We start from the raw sequence: 6822 nt of genomic DNA on the forward strand, positions 1-6822 counted from the left end.
GATTTATCTATTTTTTATTACAGTTCTATGAGTTTTTGCTTTATATATTTTGATGCTCTGTTGTTAGATGTGAACACATTAAGGCTTGCTATTTTTTGGCAAGCTGACACTTCATCATCATGTAATTCCACCTTTATCCCTAATAATTTTCCTTTTTCTTAGTCTGCTTTGTTTGAAATTAATATAAGAAGCCTAGTGTTTTTCGTTTATTGTTACCATTATACATGATGTGAGCCATACTTCCTTTTCATCCAAAAGCAGTTTCAAGTCTATAGTAAAATAAACACACACACATATATAAATACACAAGCTTTGTACAACAATCTTCATAACATATTTATTAATAATAGCCCCCAAATGGAAGCAACACCAAGGTCCATCAACAGGAGAATTGATTAACAACACATGCTACTTTTATACAATGGGATACTATTCAGCAGTAAAAAGGAATGGACTAACAAAATGAGCACTAGCTTGGATAAGTCTCAAAACCAAAGAAGTTAGGCATAAATGAACTCATACTAAATGATTACATTTAAATAATATTTTTGAGCTGGCAAATCAGTTTATGGTGATAAAAATTAGAAAGCCACTCCCTCTAGGTGCAGGGAGAATAAACAGGAAAGGGACATGAAAGAAACTTCTGGAATGATGGAAATGTTCTTCTGCATTTTGTTTTAGATGGTGATTACATGGATTTATACAGCTGTCTAAACATCAGATGGAACACTGAAGATGCATTTTATTGTATGTAGGTTAGATCTCAATAAAAAGTCCAGGTCTGAAAACTGGACAGGTACATGTAAAAGTATGAGATTAGATCACTCCCTAACACCATACACAAAAATAAGCTCAAAATGGATTAAAGACCTAAATGTAAGGCCAGAAACTATCAAACTCTTAGAGGAAAACATAGGCAGAACACTCTATGACATAAATCACAGCAAGATCCTTTTTGACCCATCTCCTAGAGAAATGGAAATAAAAACAAAAATAAACAAATGGGACCTAATGAAACTTCAAAGCTTTTGCACAGCAAAGGAAACCATAATCAAGACCAAAAGACAACCCTCAGAATGGGAGAAAATATTTGCAAATGAAGCAACTGACAAAAGATTAATCTCCAAAATTTACAAGCAGCTCATGCAGCTCAATAACAAAAAAACAAAAAACCCAAATCCAAAATGGGCAGAAGACCTAAATAGACACTTCTCCAAAGAAGATATACAGACTGCCAACAAACACATGAAAGAATGCTCAACATCATTAATCATTAGAGAAATGCAAATCAAAACTACAATGAGATATCATCTCACACCAGTCAGAATGGTCATCATCAAAAAATCTAGAAACAATAAATGCTGGAGAGGGTGTGGAGAAAAGGGAACACTCTTGCACTGCTTCTGGGAATGTGAATTGGTACAGCCACTATGGAGAACAGTATGGAGGTTCCTTAAAATACTACAAATAGAACCACCATATGACACAGCAATCCCACTACTGGGCATATACCCTGAGAAAACCATAATTCAAAAATTGTCATGTACCAAAATGTTCATTGAAGCTCTATTTACAATAGCCCGGAGATGGAATCAACCTAAGTGCCCATCATCGGATGAATGGATAAAGAAGATGTGGCACATATGTACAATGGAATATTACTCGGCCATAAAAAGAAACGAAATTGAGCTATTTGTAATGAGGTGGATGGACCTAGAGTCTGTCATACAGAGTGAAGTAAGTCAGAAAGAGAAAGACAAATACCGTATGCTAACACATATATATATGGAATTTAAGAAAAAAAATGTCATGAAGAACCTAGGGGTAAGACAGTAATAAAGACACAAACCTACTAGAGAACGGACTTGAGGATATGGGGAGGGGGAAGAGTAAGCTGTGACAAAGCGAGAGAGAGGCATGGACATATATACACCACCAAACGTAAGGTAGATAGCTAGTGGGAAGCAGCCGCATAGTACAGGGAGATAAGCTCGGTGCTTTGTGACCGCCTGGAGGGGTGGGATAGGGAGGGTGGGAGGGAGGGCAACGCAAGAGGGAAGAGTTATGGGAACATATGTATAACTGATTCACTTTGTTATAAAGCAGAAACTAACAAACAATTGTAAAGCAATTATGCCCCAATAAAGATGTTAAGAAAAAACAAAAAGTTCAGGTCCTGTAAATATATTTGTGCATTTCCTAAATGTGTAAGGTAAATAGTGAAATAGGCATGCTGTAAGACAAAATAAGAAAGAAAGAGAAAAAGAAAGGCAGGCAGGCAGGCAGGCAGGCAGGCAGGAAGGAAGGAAGGAAGGAAGAAAGGAAGAAAGAGAAAGAGTTAAACTGCTTCTTATGTAAGATATTAGCCAAAGAATCAGGTAAGCAATTTGTCAAGGAGCAGATAGACATATTTTTGGTCAGATGACTAGTAAAATAACACTTTAATTATGTGTGGACAAACGGATTGTTCACCTGTGAGAAAAATATTAATCTGTTGCCTGAGTCCATTCAGAGAGGGCTGTACCCACTGAGTTCAAAAGAGTTAACTTACTGGCATGAACCAAGTCCTACCCATCAGAATGTACTATTTAGCAGTTCTGTTGGCAAAAGATTATTCACTAGGTACTATATTTAGTTTAAGTGTGTTCATCAAAACTTTCATATGAGGAGTTTATGGGGAAGATGAAAGACTATGTTCATACACTAGGACTGTGATAATAATTAGCTGTTTGTTTTTTCTCTCTTGATAATAGAGGGGCATATATTATATCTTTTTATTTCAGTCCATTCAGGCTGCTATAACAAAATACCACAGATTGTGTGGCCTATAAACAGCAAACAGTTATTTCTCACAGTTTTGGAGGCTGGAAGTCCAAAATCAAGGTGCCAAGTATGATGGAGTTCTGAAGAAGCTGCTCTTCTAAGATGCAGACTGCCAAGTTTTCACTATGTCCTCATATGGTGTAAGGGATGAGCTAGTTCTCTGGGGCCTCTTTTATAAGGGCACGAATCTCACTCATGATGACCTAATCACCTCCCAAAGACTCTACCTTCTGATACCATTACCTTGGGCATTAGGTTTTCAACATATGAATTGGGGAGGGACATAAACATTCAGATCGTAGCACTTTCCCATTTTGGAGACAGAACTAAATTCCATATCTATCAATAGGCTATATTAAATAAGATTTTAAAGGACTAGGTAACAGGTCTAAAACAAACATGGTTTGAACAGTAGTATACGTAATTCCATCTAAAAATGAACAACATTAATTCTGAATTCTGCTTCTAGAATCATAAAACCAGAAAGATGACTATATTAAATTCCTTCATTTTACAGTTGGGGAATTCAAGTTTAAAGAGATCAAATGGCTCATCTCAATTTACACAAATGAGTTAGTGGCATAGCTGGGACTAGAACATACTCCCCCTTCTTCAAGTACATTTTTTCTGATCAATTCTTGGCATAACTCAAATTAATATACTGCCCTTTTCACATACTGCACTTTACAAAATACATCCAACGATGACTTAATGTTGAGAAGTCGATTGTGGTTGATTAGAGAGAAGAAAGGGTAGCTCAACTTTGTTGAGGGGAAAACAAGTGTAGAAGAAGTTAAAAAGTTTCATTAGAATAAAATAATAAGAAATTAAGCATAGTGAAATCTTTTCAAATATACCAGTTTAGACTCAACCCCATTCTCATCACTATATCTGAATGATCATTACTTCTCAGTCTAGAGAGTGATTTATATCCCCAGTGAGAAACATTCAAAAAAGAAAAAAATGTCATTTTATAAGAAAACAAATTCTTCAACTCCACTTTGTAAACTTTGTACCCTGTCAGACATCCTTATTTTAGTAGAAAATTTTCTCTGATTTTTAAAAATACATATTCTCTATCTCATAGAATTCATTACTTTAGGATTGGAGACATATAGATGTGGCAGTTGTATTACTTCTTCATGTGCCCAAATGCTCCAAAATATTCTAAGGTGTTCTCCTCAAGATATCCACCTACAGTTATTGATAGTAGTCGCTCCCAAATTTTCAATAATGAAAACAAGTGCTACTCCCAAAGCTATATTATTAATCTGGGAACTTTCCTCCTAAATGCTGTAACAAGTGTATTGAATAATTACTATTTACCAGGCATGGTGCTAGGTATTTTACATGCATTATTTTATTTAATTCTCACAACAACCCCATAAGGTTGGCAATATTATTATCCTTATTTTACAGATGAAGAAGCTGAAGTTCAGAGAAGATAAATAACCTATCTAAGAGCACACAGGTAATTCCTGAGCCATTACTCCTAACCACTATGTCGAGACATGCTAAGTGAAAATTTCAGTAGCTTCCTACCTAAATAAGTTAGAACATTTCTACTTTTATCCTTAGCTGGCTAGATTACCACTGCTATTTCCCATGATTCTAGTTTAGTTAGATGTGTTCTTATTTTCTACTTGCCTCTTTAAAGAGGGAAGAATTGATAAATAACATTAAAAAGGGCTTTGCAAACACCAAGTTTTATCTAAAATCACATCTAGAATTCACAAGTAGTAAAATTGAACTTTATAGTATTAAGTGGAGTTCCATCATAAACAAAATGTCAGTAGTTCAGAAATCGGAAAAAAATAGGTGGTTATAAACTACTTTCTCTAAAGTACTCGTCATCAATTTTGACCTTCTGGCAGTTGTCAGTTCTCCCTTTGTGATTCAGTGGCTTTTACAGAGTTGTTTTAAGTTTCAGAACAAAATAAAACATATATACAATGGAATAAATATTTGTGGAGCTTGGCCTTTGACCAGACATTTATTTTTTGTCTCCTCCAAAATTTTCAGAAGAATTAGACATTTGACATTTTCTCTTTGAGTAGAGGCTGCTTTTCACTGTGCTTCTTACCATTTTCTCTTACTACCTTCTAGATCCTATCTGATCTTACACATACCAGAGAGCAAAAGATGGTTACATATTTAGAACAGAAGGGTTAGAAAACTTTACACTGAATATCACCTTCCATATTCTTCCTTTTCTTTATTTCCTTCTCTTGCACTTGCACATAATGTAGTATGAGCTATCTAAGAAGTCAGTGGCACAATTTTCAAAATAATCTTCAATAGATGTATGTGCGGGAGTGAGCAATTTCAGAGATTTTGGTTAAAAATATGTTTTCAGCAAAAATGACAATAGATTTGTGTTCTCTGACTTGCAAACATGGAAGATCTTTATCAGCAGCACACTTTGCAATTCTCAAGAATGCAGTTATAGCCCTGGTAATAGTATACCACACATTATTTCACATTCCCCAAAGAAGAATTCTTAGGATGCTTATCGTTTAGTCCAATAATAATCGTGGCATAATCTCCTTTAGTATGTTTAATTTTCTAGACACTAGAGGTTTAATTTTTGTTTCACATTGCTAGTTCTGTGTTCTAAACTTTGGATAAAATATGTATATAAAATATATACCTAACAACAAACCAACCAATGGTGAGGTATTTAATCTAAGATATGTACCCTTTAAATATTTGACAGATATGTTGAATATATTTATGCTTATATTAATGCACATATTAAGCTCACAGGGATGACATATAATGGCACACTTGCTTAGTAAGTTCTCTTTATTCCTTTAAGTTTTGAAGACTCTATAGCATCAATTTTCCTTTTATTGCAATTTCCTATTACGGTGGTATATTCCACTATGCTGTCAGGTAATTGCCATGCAATGAATTTATATTTAAACCACATTATATTCCCCAAAATCTTTAAGTTAATTTTGTACTGTAAGATTTTTTTATAAGAGAAACTTGAGTAACATCACCTATGAATTCTCCTAAGCCACAGGAAAAAAAAAGACTTTGCAGATGTATCACATCTTAGCTTGGGTTTGGAAAGTAGTTCAGACTATAAAATGTAGCTTCTGTTAGCAAATAATAGAGTGTATGGTATAATGAATACTGAGAACTTTATATTGGCGATTCCAAATCTGTTTCCTGTGAGTGACCCAAAGTACAAGACTAAACAAATATAATTAGGTTTTGCTGCATAAAGTTATTATTTGTTTGAATGTTGTAATCCACTTACTAAATATATCTGAAATTTAATTTGGTGACAAGAAGTAAATACTGAAAAGCACTGTGAGCTCTCATCAAATCTGTCTGGTATGTACCCCCACTTTGATAATTTTTATATTTGCATAATCAAAACTTCTTTCCCCTACTGTTTCCTCAAGTCCAGTAAAATCACAGAGAAAACTTATCGGAAATAAAAGTAGGAGACATCAGAAAATCAAAATTGTTGTTATTTTAATCTTATGAAAATCAAACAATTGTGTGATATGGTGCATAGTAGACGCACACATAGAAATGGTATTCTTTCAACTGGGTAGCCAAGACCCTTGGGAAAGTCTTTCAGGAACCTACATAATAGAACTAAAAGGACCCAAATATAAGAATGGAGGACATTTTTGTCTCCAGTAAAAAAATAAAGTCTGATGAATTTAGCAAAAACAGGCACTACTGCTTTATATTTACTACAGATATAATACAAAGGGTCATCATAAGGAGAATTTAAAGTGAACTGCAGGGGAGAACTTCAAGATGGCAGAGGAGTAAGATGCGGAGATCACCTTCCTCTCCACAGGTACATCAGAAATACATCTACATGTGGAACAACTCCTGCAGAACACCTACTGAATGCTGGCAGAAGACCTCAGACTTCCCAAAAGGCAAGAAACTCCCCACATACCTGGGTAGAGCAAAAGAAAAAAGAAAAAACAGAGACAAAAGAATAGGGATGGGACCTGCACCAGTGGG

The sequence above is a fragment of the Phocoena phocoena genome, chromosome X (assembly GCF_963924675.1).
Source record: "Phocoena phocoena chromosome X, mPhoPho1.1, whole genome shotgun sequence".
Taxonomy (NCBI): domain Eukaryota; kingdom Metazoa; phylum Chordata; class Mammalia; order Artiodactyla; family Phocoenidae; genus Phocoena; species Phocoena phocoena.